This window comes from Cupressus sempervirens, chromosome 4 (assembly GCF_028749045.1).
Source record: "Cupressus sempervirens isolate cs-2001-9-10 chromosome 4, ASM2874904v1, whole genome shotgun sequence".
NCBI classification, from domain to species: Eukaryota; Viridiplantae; Streptophyta; class Pinopsida; order Cupressales; family Cupressaceae; genus Cupressus; species Cupressus sempervirens.
Window position 1 is genome coordinate 96,135,685 of NC_143121.1, and position 15,596 is coordinate 96,151,280.

Here is a 15,596-nt window from a genome sequence, read left to right on the forward strand (position 1 = left end):
CAAGTCATAGCTCTCAGAGCCTACTTCATCTAGTTCAATATGTTCACCTATCTATAGGTAGTTGGTGCATCCATCAATCCTAAGAAGCTCCCATGATACCCAAGTGAAAAACTTGTTACTATTGGAGATTTACTAGCAAATTGAGTTAAACTATGAGAAGATAGAGAGGCAATAGAGACCTTACTAGGCATGGCCATTAGTCATCGGACCTTATCAGGTGAAGAGGAAATAAGGTATTTTGTCCTTTGAGTGGGAATGGGAGAATTATGCTCTTGAAGAATACAACTCTCCCTGACCATATTTTGACAACGTCAGAAAAGTGGAGAGTCTAGCAGGTAGAGACTTCCATTATGAGGATGTTTTTGAAGATCATTGGGTGAATGCCAAAATGACTACGATGTATACATTAGGGACTATTGTAGGATGACTTTGTATCTAGTGGAAAAGGCTCTCCAGTTGAACATCCCAGATGAGATAGAGCAACAGGATTCTAAGGAGTTACTAGACCCCCTATTCAATGCTAACAAAATTGGTGAAAGGCCTATTTTGAATGCAGAGGTTGATACGGAAGAAAGGGATGATATTAATCATTAAGCAAGGCATGTTATCCAAATGACAAAGGATTGGATCAAGAAACCTTTTCCACTTGATCCAATTCTTGATATTGTAATCTTCCATGCACATGCTCGCCCAGAAAGAGGTAGAGGAAGGAAACTAACAATTCCTACCTTTGTAGGTCAGTCTCCTATCAGGCCAAAAATAGTGTACCAAATTGATTTCCTAGTTGGATAATATCACCTTCCTAAAAGGAAGGGAAATGATAAAAGAAAGAGGACCTCTCCTAAGAGGATTCAAATAGAACAGGTTCCTCCCTAGCAATAGGAACAAAGTCCACAAGGGTCCCAAGATACTAGAGCTACCCAAGTCTAGGATGAACTATAGTTGCCTCCCATTGTGTCTTCTCAATTAGAAGAAGGAGAGATTCTACAAGTTTATATTCCTTCTGCACAAGATGAGCCAGCTTCTCCTTCTACCTTCAAGAAACAAAAGAAAATAATTAAGATTCGGATGAAGAAAAGGCAAAGGATCAGTAGAAGATTAGTGCCTGATCCATCTATCCCTGAAACCATTCTAGAGGGAGATGAAGAAGAAGAAGAAATAGAATTAGAGGAGGAAGAAGAATAACAAGTGCCCCTATAGGGAAGAACCTGGCTAGAAAGAGCCACAAAGTTGCAAAGGAGAAAGAGTGCCACAGGTACCCCGCCATCCACTCAAGCAGAACCTTTAGAGATTTCTTCTTTGAAAGATGAAATATAGTAGTGGGTAGATGAGAAGAGTGAAGAGAGTGATGATGTTTTCTCAATGTCAGATTTTGATTTCATGCCTATAGGTGCAAAGTTGATTGGAGATAAGATCAAGAACACCCCTTCAGGTGAACCTCAATAGGAAGATTGGATGTAGATGTTGCTAGATACATAGGGTCTTGATCTTACTCCTCCATCTCCACCTAGAGTTATAGTGGTAGAACAGGGTTCGATGACTCTTCCACCTCAGAGTTTATAGGAAGAGCATGTTCTGAAAGGACCATTATCAGAGGAGAGACTAGAGAAAATGGCAACTAGTGAAGTGTCAAAAGGATAAATGGTGGAATATTCTCAACCACTTTCCCATGACACCAAGGTTCAGGCTACAGGATCTACTAAGACTAAGGCTATGAAAGAGGAACCCTCCCAACAAGATACAACTCCCAGCAAGAGTGACAAAGGGAAGGAGATAGCAGAACACACTCCTTCATCATCAAGAGCCAAGTCCTTAGTCAAACACATCCCTAGATGGATCCGAAAGGAGATAATGAGGAGTACTAAGCCTCAATTCCATGCTTTAGAGGAAGAGATTTGTGACATTGCAGAGATCTTGAACAAACTTGAGTCTCCATCACATGAGGCAGCACCATTGGTGTTTGTCACCACCATATGGAACTAGGATTTATTTGCACAAGTGGCTCTCCCTCCTGAAGGCATAGATGTAGAAGACCTCAGTCTCAAATATTATGAATTGAAGAATGTTATGTTGGGAAGACCTACATGAGATTCAACCTAACAAATGATGACTATGGGAGTCAAAGATATCTTCAAGTACACAAAAAAAGAGGAGATTGAACTCCATGCACTTCGAAGGCAAGTTGAGATCCTAAAAGGATATCTAGCCGAATTCGTTGGTCTTCTTGATCCTGAACACCCTGAGCATACTTTGAACACTATACTTAGAGAAGGGGGAAGTGTGCAATTAGACCCATTTTTGAGAGCTTGTCAGGAATGGTGAGAAATTTTTGAGGAGAAAGGTGTTACAATCATCACAAGGAATTTGAAGTTACTGCATGCTATATAGGAGAATGTGAATAAAATTATAACAAATTTGAAGCAAGACTTCAGTATCATGGATGAGGTACATGTCTGGAGTAAGGATTTGTAGACTCTACAAGCCATAAAGGGCCAAAGATATCGAGTTTTGATCGATGTATATAGTGGAGAAGAATTAGACATGATTGTTGATTGGATAGAGAAAATAGCAGATAGCAAGAAAGTAATGGAGCCATTACATGAGGAGATCCATCGGCTCAAGTACCAAGCTCAAGAGCAAATTTTGGAAGCCGAAAGACACTATAGTGATGCATGCTCGAATATTTTTGAAGATGACGAATGAGAAAGGTTGTTACCTATAGAGATAGTAGTGGAGAATTTCAAGAATATTTTTTTGGAGGTCAACGATGATAAGGACATCCAACAAGCTTTTAGGACAGAAGAACCCTTGTTAGAGTTGGACACTAAACTTTTAGAGATTTTGCAAAGACTCGAATTGAGGTGGACAAATATAGATAGAAGGTCAAGGATAAATATGAGGCCTTAGATATTTTGGTTGTAACTAAGATAACTAAGATGATAGAGAAATTTGAGGGAAAACATCCAAACATAGCTTTGGGATGAAGAAGAACAAAACCCAGATGCCAAAATTTCAATTTTGACACTCACTAAAATTTTGAGATTTCTAACCCTATTGAGGTCCACAACTCCATAGCTCTATAGCTCTGCAAGTACGTAGGTCTACAACTCCACAATTTAGAGGTGCACTAATAGTTAACTACTTGTTCCAAAAATAGCACTTTCCATGCAAATGGAACACATTCTAATGATAGTTTAACTTCGACACACACCTAGTAAAGGAACAGCTTCTATTTTTGGCACCTCCAAATGCCCCTACTTTGACTGATGGCTTCCTCCTACTTTCACTCTCATAATTTCTCTATTTTTTGACATGTAAAAGGCTCATGCATCTAATTAATGAATAAAATATGGATAGAGTCCCTCTAAGCACTATATTAATTGTTAGATTGTATATATTTAGTTTTTTTTAATGTTTTAAAAGCATTTTATTGCATGAAGATATCTCTTACTCTCAACAAAAATTGAGGAGATGATTTCTTATAAATACCCCATTGTAAAATGTAACAAGGGCCGCCATTATTATGTAATAAAATTATGCTTTTGGTGCTCGCATTTGGGGTGTAATGATTCTTGCCAAAATCTGTCATTATTTTGTGAATTTTGTTCATGGGATTGTGATTGAGCCAAAGGTTTATTGTGTTGTTTTTGGTTGTTCAATCTTTTAGTCCTAGTGTTTGCTACAAACTTATGAATTATGATGACATAATGAGCTTGAGAAGAGATCATCAAATTGTGCATAGCTTTTTGTCTCGCATGAGCGCACTTTCCATGGCCTTTCAATTTGATGAAAGGTGAAATATCATAAAATTGTTAAAGTTTCTCACTGACAATTGCATCAGTGGATTCTAGGAAGTGTTGCTCTTATTTTTCATTAGTTTCCTACTAATTTATTTGAAAGTTTAACTCATAGCATGTTATTTTTTGTAGCTTATGTCCATTTATGATTTCAATTTCAAGTTATTTAAATTTCATGTTATTTGCTTTTAGTTTCATTATTTTCTTTGCTAACCACTTGTTAGAATAGGAACTCATTTTAGTTGCACTGTTAGAATTGCATTCATTGGAAAACCAAAAAATACATTAATATTGTTCTTTTGTGTGTGATTTTGAGACAATAAATAGAATTACTTCATTCTGAGATCATAATAGAACTAGCAAAGGCCTCGTCATGAACAATCACATTTATCTTCAATTGAGTGGATTTTGGTATGTCGCAAGACAAATACTGAACCCTAGAGTTGATCCCAAAAAGGTTAGCTTTTCAAGAGAGGAATTGTGCAATGGATTCCTATCATTGACCTCATGTAAAATGACCACCCAAAAAAAATTAAAGATAAAATCTCTATGATAGATGAAGACTTGAAGGGAAGTGCACATTAGTTGTCACTTGACCCAAGCTATAGTTTTACTCATTACTCAAAAATCAATTTTTTGACTAATTGCAACCAAAATTATTGAGGGAAGAAGCTAGGATTAGGGCCACACTTGTAGACATTCAAGGCATGATTCTTCTTAACATGGATGCATTATAGAAACACATTGCAAATGCAAAAACTCTCATCCATGATAAAAAAATTCTACATAATTGATCACATGATGGAATTATCAGCAAAAATATAGATTGCATTATATGCAAGCAAGGTATTATGAGAAAATTGGGACAAGACAATGTCACTAATTTTTAAGGTACATTCTGACTTCTTTTCACATCTTGGTATTACCATGTAGCACACACCTTTGGAATTTATGTCAAAAAGGGTGAGAAGATGAGAGGATTAGATAAGATAAAAGGAAGAGAACATGAGATATATAATAAGTAAAATGTATAAATATGTATGGGGGAGTAGCATAATATTTAACATATACATGTATAGATAATCAAAAAAAATCTCTTACAAAAGCAATTTTGAAAAATTTCAAAAATAGAGTATGCTACTAAGTTGAAGACACAAGATGGAGACTAAAGATTGTTTTGAACTTGAAATTTTTAAGAATTTAGTTTTTGATCGATAAGTGTTTTTGTCACTAATGCCAAAGGGGGAGATTGTTGACATTATAGTCAAGTTTTTTTATTAGTCACTCACACTTAATAAAATGTTAGTAGCTACCAAGCTTATCTTGGAGTTTCCAATGTTAACCAAGTAATTTAGGTTCTACTGAGTTCTACAGTTGGTACCAAGTTCTAGAAATAGTATTTAGTTTACACTGAGCAACATCTATCAAGTTGATGATTATCAGTGTAAACTAAGCTTCATAGTGTTTACCAAGTTGCTCAGTGCAAATTGATTTCTCTAGTGTTTCCTAAGTTTTCAACATTAATAATATGAATCTAGTGTTGACTGAGCTATGCAGTGTCAACCAAGTGGTTTAGTTTATATGCCAAGTTTCGCAGCATTCACCAAGTTAGTAGTGATGACCAAGTTCAGACTACTTGGAAGTGATTAATACAAACCAAGCTTCTACATCTACTAAGAGAATTATTATGTCAAGTGTTGAAAATGGTTGTCAAGTATAAAAACCTCACTAATTTTGTCTTTAACATCTGAGTACTGGCAGTTGGGATGACTTTGTGTATTTTGGTGAAACATGTATTGTAGATAACTTTGATGAATTTTAATTTGGATTGTTATATATATATCAATAATTGTATCACATCTAAATGTAACATATGAAGTAAGAATATGAGAAGATATATGAGAGAGTAGACATACGAAGTATGAAGGGTACAAGTAGTATAGGGAGTAAGAAAGATTTATCTATCACAACAAGGTGATCATTACACTCCAAAGGAATCTATACCAGAAAATCAGAGTTGTAGAGAAAAAAGTTAAATCCCTCCACAAGGTAAACTTAAAAATATTTTTTAAATCTCTTTATTGAGTGCATACATCATTGTATATTTTGTAAATCCTTTTACAAGGTGGACCTAGAAAACCTTATTGCTCTTAATAGATTAGATCATTAGAAGTGATCAATTGTAAGCCTTAACTGGAAAACTTTATACTATAGTACTAAATCTTGTGGATATCATTCCCACCCTAGTTTTACTTTCTATTTGGAGGGTTTCTTGGTCACCATATCTTATGTCAAAGAGTTATGGATGTTTTAATGATTTCAATTTTTTATACATGCAATTAGATTAGAATTCATATGAAGGATTAATTGGTGAATTAAGATTAAGTTTTATTGGTTCCTAATTCACCCCTCCCCTCTTAGTAACCTAACCTATCTTATATTTCCAACAAGTTCAATTGTCCTCCTTTCAACTCCTAATAGGGTTGGAACAACTCATAATGGGGTTGAAATATCCTAATAAGGATTGAAAGTCTCCTAACAAGGACTCATATTTATTGATTGTATTTCATTGGATCCTAATAGAGTCCATCATTTCACAAGGATTTTTTATGTTATCTTGTAGGCATCATTCCCATTGGGGTTCTCCCTCTAATCAAGGGCTTTCATAGTTAACATATCTAGTATTATTGTGCATGCTTATCTTTCTATGGTTAATGCATCTATTTCTTATATGTTTCCTAGGTTACAAAGTAATTCAGAGTTTTTATAATTACAAAACTAATTCATAGCCCCCCACCCTCCCATAATCAATTATCTTGGTTGAATTTACATATTCAAATCTAAAACCTAGCCTTACAATGATCATCACCTTCAAATATTTTATATAAGATATTCAAAATTTCTTGTGTAAATCTTAAAGATTTTATCTCTCTATATTTTGTTTCTAGAGGAGATATAATAACGCTTCTCTAGCATGAATATTATGCATAAATAGATCTTTTTCACTTTCTTCACAAGAGGCAAGCTTATCTTATTTTATCACTGATAACCCTTACTTTCATTGTGCCAAATTTTTGAAAATTTATTGTGAAAATACCTTAAAATGTGGTGTATTGTTAGGGTTTATTCTTTATTTTTATCAACTTACTAGAAAAATCCTTAACTTGAATATTTTTACCTTGACCCAGTTTGAACATTTTTGCCTTAACATAGGATATTGCAATGTCATAAAGATATTGTCCTTTGCCTTGTTATTAAATTTTCCTTAATATGAGATCAAGCATGACCTTTACCCTAGTTTTTGTGTTCAAGTAAGAGATCACATGTGATTTTCAAAATTTTCATCCTATATTATGATCTTATGGTCAAAGTTTTATGTGTCTAGTCATAAGCTTAAGTTTTCCCTCTTCCAATGTCATGAAGTAAAGGCTAGAAAATGATAGTAGAGGTAAGCTTTAGGTTTTCAATGTTATGCTATCCAATGTAGTCATGGCATTCCGAATGTGTGTTTTGAATTTTTTGATCTTACAATCATCACATATCATGTCATCGTAAGTGTCTTATGGTAAATAAAAATTGATACAATGTTACAATAATGGAAGATCATATAAGAATAAAGGCTCAAAAGGGAACCCTTGACCATATAAAAGGAGAAGGATCAAAAGATCATAGACATAAAATGCTAAGGTTATGGAGGGTTACAATCTTATGATGAATGGAAGATCATATAAGTATAAAGGTTTTTAATGAAACTTTCAAAGCTATGAAAGTAAGGATCGTAAGATCTTAACAAAGGAAATGTCAAAGTTGAGTGATACATTATTGTGAAGTGGGGCTAGGAAAAAAAGCATAAATAAATGGAAACACATGGTAATTGAATCTTCCAAAGATATGAAGAGTAGTGAATTGTAAGATCACAGGAGAAATTGGTGAGGGTATCCAAAGCTAAAAAATATAGGCAAGCATATGATTATAAGGAATAATATAAGGTGAATCTAAGAGTCTCCAAAGTTACAAAAAGGGGAAAAAAATAACCAACATATGATCGAGAGTTAAAAATAGAAATTAAAGGAAATATTTTGAAGTCATGATAAGTGTTAGTTGACTATGATTGAGAGACCATAAGAAAAGAAAAAATAAGGCCAGATGCTATGGAAAGTTGTGATCATATGATTGTAAAGGTTTATGTGCAAGGAAATGAAGCTATGAAAAGGTTTTTAAACCTCTTCACTTAGGATCACAACTATAAAGAAGATATTTTGTTCAGTGTCCCAATCTTATGATATCAATACATAGATATGGTTGAGAAAGTACACAGAATAGAATGATATGTAGCCAATAGTAGATTCCATTTACAGAAAGAATATATTTCCTATAATTGTGGAGTTTTTAGTGTTAAGGATTCATAGTTTTGAGCACTAATTGTAGAGTTATTAGATTTTTAATTTACATTCAAGATGTTAGATAAAGAAGTAGAAGAGATTCAAGCTATAGATTTGGAAGTTAAAGAGACTCCTAATTCTAAAGGAGGAAAAACTAGGAAGAGGAATTCATCGAACACTATCTCTACAAATAATCATGATTTTAGAGATCTGTATGCATTTTCTAGGGATGCTACTTGCCCTAGCATTAACGTTTATGAATTGTTCAGATATTTCTACAAAAAAATAGATTCGATAAGATTCTTGTGTGTAATCCATCGAAGAAGAATATGGCTAAGCTCATTTTTTTGGAGGTATTTATGGATTTTGATCTTGTGAAATCCTTAATCAAATCTTACAACCTAGTCACTAAATCTTCTCATAGGCATGATGGGACTATTCTATTCACAATAGATCGTGCTTCTTTCATTGAAGCTTTTGGGTTAGATGGTGCAATGGGCGAACCACTTGACTTAGAATAAATTCAAGGGAAGTTTCCAAGAAATACAAAATCCTATACTAGAAATCCTATGTTGCAAATCATCCTAATGGACCTCAAGAAGGATGGAGATTATCCAATTAAGGTAGATGAGATGATGCCCTTGGAAAAATTCAAGAATTAATTTGTTAAGACTGTGAATGGTGTCCACAAAGTAGTAGGTAGAGTTGGTTCTGATAAAGTATATGGATTGATATACATTGTGGCCAAAGATGTACAAGATAAATATCATGGTGGAGAATATGATTATGTAGATTATATCCTAGAGAAAATCAAAGACAATATTGAACTAGCACAAAGAGGAGAAATGGGGAATTTTAGATTCAACCATTATTCATTACTTATGCATTTGATTCTATATAAGAATGTGGGGTATTTCAACCCAAATTTCATGAATCAAACATTAAGATCCAATGGAGAGCTACCAGTTTGATTGTTGACATAGGTATGGGATAGATTCTATCACTACATTGATTCTGTTTCTTTTTTCAATAACTTTAGTTCTATTATTATGAGAATGCTAGACCCTAGTTTCTTTAGGGCTCCTAAGATGTTGAAAAGCTTATTGAGACCAACCCTTCTACATAAAAGTAAAAGGATATATCATAATTGGGGTGAAATTTTCATATTTCCAACCTTTTCTATTATGAGAGTTTATGGTTGCCCCCAACCACCTCATGTATTACCCAAGTATATCCCTCCTAGATTGGCCATCATTGAATTCATGTGGCATTTTTTTTTGGTAAATAAGGAATACTTAGGCCCTAAGGTGCATAAAGGTACATTTATATGTAGATGTTTTAATAGAGGAGACTTTTCAATTGAAAAGAAACCTTAGAGCAAATTCATTCTTTCCATAACCACTATAGTCTATCAACTATTCCCTATAGGATGTATGACCCAACCAATTATATGAAGAATACCCTAAAAGAAGTTAGGAATTATGAGTTGCCAAGTATAAAGGAATTACCACGTGAGGATCTAATTCCAAACAAGGGGGAAGCTACTGACAAATTAGCTAAATTTGATGATATTTTGAGGGTAGAGAATGAGATGAAGAAAGAAGACCCAAATTTCAATGGTTTTTATATGGATATCCCTTATCCACAAAGAATAAAAAAGATGGTGAATGACCATGCTAAGATCATGGCACAAATTCTTGTAGGGCAAATTGGAGAGGAGGAAAGGGTAAATCCTAATAGCTTGGAGCCATATGTAACTTTAGAAGTTGAAGAGGATGAGCTTGTTGAAGCATCATGGGTTACCACGAGTAACAAAAAGGTACAAATGACACTTTAGATCATGCTTGGAAGAAACTAGTATTTTACTGATCTAAGGTAGAATTACATATAGGATAGAGTGAATATAGCACAAAATTCATTGTTTAATCTAGAGCTAGCAGCAACAACATCGGGTGATAGGATCATTAAAGCTCAACAATTTATAGAAGATGAATTTATCAAATCTATTGAGTTTAAAAGTTGCCTCTACAAAGTGAAGTAGAGTGAACTAGTCTTGAAAATTAAAGTAGGAGAATATGATGAAAAGAAACAAGAATTGGTTGATAAGATTCATGCCTGTGAACCAGAGAGTGAGGTGATGACTCCTGTAGAGGCTAGAGACCTAGTAAAAACAAGTGGTATGCTTCTAGCACTTGACTAGGATCTAGAACAAGATTTTATACTTGACCAGATAAAAAGACAAGAAAATGCAATATCTTATGAAGTATTTGAAGCTGATGGACTTCAAAGGGGATTAGGATTCAATATTGATTCCAAGTCTCTAGAAGTATGGAGCATGGCTCCTATAATAAATAAGCATAAGTTAATGGATTTACAAAGTACTAACCAAGGAAACATGATAGTTTGAACTATACAAGGTACTTTAGGTAAAAAAAATTCTAAGGAAATGAAACACTTCTCATTCATGAATGAGGCTAAAGTAGAAGAAATAGAGACAAAACCAACTAGAGCATTCCACAACTACATAAATGTCAAGAAACTCTATGAAGAAGAGATTAGGAAGAGCCATTTCTATAAACAAAGGGTACAATAACTAGAGGCCAAATAACAGGGGTTAGATGTTGAAGTTGCATCCTTAAAGGGGCAACTAAATGATGCAGATCAAAATAGGGCACATAGCAACTAGGAACAACTAGATAAGGTCATAATGAAAATGTCCACTCATATTGTAGAGATGGAGCAAGAAGCAAAAAAGCCAAAAAGGATAAGCATTAATGCTCTATCTCTACAACAAGGTGGTGAGGTAAGGACAAGTGTCCTAAAAAGAATGATAGGCCACAAGGTAGAATCTTCGAAGAAGATTTCTCAACAATTTCATGCTCTTTATATTTCTTTACAAGATGTTGAACATGTTTGCAATGAAGAACTTACATGGTTATCACCCATCTTTAATCAATGGGTTACATATATTAAGATTCTAGAAAGGTTGATCATGCTAATGGAAAATAAGCTAGATTTACCAAATAAGATCATCACAATAAAGGAAGACCTGGAGATAGCAAAAGAAATTATAGGCTTCTTTACTGGTACATTGTAGATAGTACAAGGAAAAAATGAGAATCATTTTAGAAGGGATTGAGCCTTACATACCACCAATTTTGGATGCTAATAGTAAACTGAAAGACTAGCAAGAGTTGTTTGATTCTTTTGATTCAATGCTAACTAAAGCATGCATAACATCAGTTTTTGAAGATAATAGTGACATTTCTTTTAATAACTTAATTAATTCATTGTTCAAGGTTGAAATAGACTTGAATAAAGTTTTAGTAGAATCAAGGGCCATAATAGATTCTAGGTGGAATAAGGAAACAAAAGAATTACATAAAGTTAAAGGCACTAAATGACCCACAAAATGGGAGATATATGTCTGGAAGGCAATTGAAGAAATCAAGGCTCTCCCAATATGAAGTAGTTGAAGTACTACAATGAGGTAAAAGAAAAATAGAAATATGCTAAAGACGCCTATAGAAAGTGTCATCTGCCAATTTTGCAATTACATTCCCATTTTTGTCATAGTACAAATAATTTTTGAAACGTAACAATATAAAATATCTTTGTATTTTCTTTCTCATAGATTTTTGACATCTATCCTTCTATCTAAATCTTTTTGCAATCCTTCTATGAAAGGGTTTCCAAGATGTGGAGTTAGGGTTTGATTTTTGTAGAATTTTAGTGGTTATTCTATTTATAGTTGGTCTAGTTTTTGTGTCAATTGTATGCTGTTTCAAATTTTCATACTGAATACATAATGAAAATTGAATGACAAAATTTGTCATATTTTGAGTTATATTCTAAGATTACACTAGGATGTATTTATTTTAAAGAATATTAATACAAAAAGAAAGTTTTGAGTATCTATGTCTTTGAGTTCTATCAACATTTTCATATGCTTGTTATTTTGGGATTGAATTAGAAAATATCATACAATTTAATGTAGTTGGGATATATTGTATGTCAATTTATTGTTGCTTTTAATTCAAGGTATTAAGTAAATGCTTCCATAAATTGATAGGGTTTCTAAGAATATGAGGGTGATATTATAAGAATGGAGTGTAGGTGATGCAAGAGCATCCTAGGTTGCATTGCTATCCTACATCTTTTCCTTCTTTCTTGTTGATATCAAGTTATAATATCTTGCATTGTTGTGTTTCTTCGTTGGTGTCAAGTTCATAGTGGTTGCCAAGTTCATAGTTGTGTTTGAGTCATCAATTGGTTGCCAAGCATTCTTTGGATGCTGAGCTCTCCTATTGGAAGTCTAATTGGTAAGATCATCATTGAAGATCAAAGAGGGAGATTGTTATAAAGAAGGAAGTTGGTTGATAAAGAGTGTTTTCAATCATTGTTTTGTCATTGATGTCAAACCTGCTATCTACCAATTGTTTATAAGATCCAAGTACTATCACTTAGTTAATTGATGAAGAGGATTTAATCAACAAGATGTAACAAAATCACCTAAGGGAAAGGTTGAGTTATGGTTTTGTAATGAAGTGCAAGGATCAGTTAAGACATTGGTAAAATGATGTATTGACAATATACTTGAAGATATAGATGTTGGCCACACTAGAAACAATGGAAGAATAAGTTGTAATAAGCTTGACTGCAAAGCTTCACTAAGTTCACTAGTGAGTTCTGAGCAAGCTAGTTAGAGCCAAGAAAATGGAAAATCTACTGTGTTCTGAGTGATACAAAAGAGTTGAGCGTGTTCAAATGTATAGAAAAATTTAGATGCCGAGCATAAAAAAACTTAGTGGATGTCGAGTGAATCCACAATAGGTACCGAGCATAAGTAAAACATAGTTGATGTTAAGTAACAGAGTATGTGCCAAGCACCGAAATTTCAATAGTGTTGAGCTGCTACATTATTGGAAAAGTCAAAGATTCACTAGATCTATGCTAACAAGGTTATTACCTTGAATTTTGTGAAGTAGATGGAGGATGAGGATGATGAGTTGGAGGCACAAAATTTAATGTAAACCATTTTTTAGTGAATTTAGAAGGATTCTTCATGATGTTTCTAGAGGGAACAAGATATGGGTTGGATTTAATGAATCCTACCTAATCCATTCGAATTGAAATTAATGGTGAAAAGAATTGAGTGGAAAGGAGGATTCTAGAGTTCTATTTAAGGAGTCATAGACCAAGAAGCTAGAGTTGTTGGAGTGCCAAAATTATGAAGTGGTTGAAGGGTGCCATGGAGAAGACATCAAGGAAAAGGAAGAATAGAGCACAAAGACTCTATTTCAATAAATCACATAGAAATAATTGCACTAGTACATTGAGCATAAAGAATCAATGAGACAAAGATTGAAAGGTGGACAAGATATCAAAGCTGCAAAGACTGAAAGCTAGGCAATGTTATGAGTAGAAGACTAATATGAAATCTACAAGATAAATTGTAAGCTATATTAGGTTAAAAGCCCTTATTGTTACTCTCTAGCATTTGTATAAGTTAGGGTAAAATCCTATGGACTTAGGTTGGTTTAATATCCATTTGTAAATCCATTAATAGAGTGACATTCCAAGTGAATGTTATAAAGTCCTCTAACTGGGCCCACTTCTAACATGGTGGATAAATCCTTTAACTAGGTCAGATTTAATAGTGTGTTGTAGCCTTTAACAAGGTAGGCCTATCATAAGGCATCACTTCAAAAGAGTGAGAATTGAGTAGCATGTTATTTGGTGGTTTTTCTCAAATTGGGTTTCCACGCAAATCACTATGTTTTGTGTTGATTCTTCATGTGTTATGCTTGCATGTTGATTTACAATAACTTGCTAAGTAGGAAAGTTTAAATCTTAGATAAATGAATAGTTTGATGGGCACATCTTACTTGATGAAAAAAATTTATTAGGACATTTGGACCTTGAATAACTAATTCACCTCCCCTGCTCTTAGTTATTCTAAATCATTTCTAACAATTGGTATTAAAGCCATCTACTAATTTAGTTTAAATATACTAGAAGCAAGAAGATCAAGATGTCTAAGAGAGAAGTTCCCAAGCTTAATAAAGATAACTTCACTGCATGGAAATGTCTAATGAAATTGCACCTTGGATCAATAGGTGATTATGCAAAAAACCTCAATTGGAGTGGAACATGTAGATCTAGTTGGACCCCTTTCTATAGATGATTTGAACAAAAGAAAGGAGCACAATCAGGAAATGGTAGAAATTGCCTCTGCCCTCAACTATGCTGAGTTTGATGAAATCAAGGGATGTGATTCAACATTCAAGATGTGGAAAGCCTTGTGAGATATCTATGGAGGAGATCAAAATGTTCAAAGAGAAAAAAGAGAAAGCCTTAGAGGAAAGTGTGATGACATGAAAATGGAGGAAGGTGAGAATGCTACTCAATATGCCTCTAAGATGAAAGAAGTATTAAGTGTAATAAGAAGTCAAGGTGGTCAATTGGAAGATGATACTATTAACAAAAAATACTTAAGAACTTTTCTCCCCATCTATGCTATTAGAGTTTCAGCCATCCAAGAGTTAAGATGTGTACCAGGAAATGCATTAGCATTTGAAGGTATAGTGGGAAGGCTCACTACATTTGAATTGTCCAATTTTGATAACTACAAACCTGAGAATCTTGAATATACTTTCAAGGCCAAGTTGACATTGAAAGACACTGAGGAGGTGAAATCAAAGAAGAATAGTAGAAAATGAAATCATGCATCTAGTGATAGCAGCACAAATGAAGAAGATGTGGAACAATTGGAAGCATTATTGGCCAAAAGTTTTCATAGAGGCAAAGGTAAATTCAAAGGCAAGCTTTGTATCATTTGTTTTAATTGCAATGAAGTAGTTCATATTGTTGCAATGTGTACATGGAAGAACTAGAAAGAAGGAAATAAGTACAATAACAAAAGAGAAGATGATAGCAAAGATTACAAGGAGAAAGGAAAAATATGCTACATTGTTGAAAAAGATTCTGATGAGAATGATGATGAAGTAGTTTATGTAGCCATGAAGGATGAATCAAATGAATATGAGGCAACAATATTGGTAACCTATGTGAGCAAAAATGACAAGTGGATCATAGACAGTGGATGCTCACATCAAATGACAAAAGAAAAGAGTAAGTTTATTACCTTTACTCAATAGGATGAACATAGTGTTAGATTTGGTAATGATGCTCCATGTCAAATTAGTGGAAAAGCTTCTATTAAACTTATAGAGAAAATCTAATGTGATAATGCATACTATGTTTAAGGATTGAACTACAATTTGCTGAGTATATCATAGTTAGGCAATGTAGGTTGCAAAGTAGAGTTTGGAAACAAAACTGCCAAAATCTATGATACTGATGGAAATCTAATAGGAAAAGGTGAACAAACTAGGAGTAATCTATTTTACCTAGA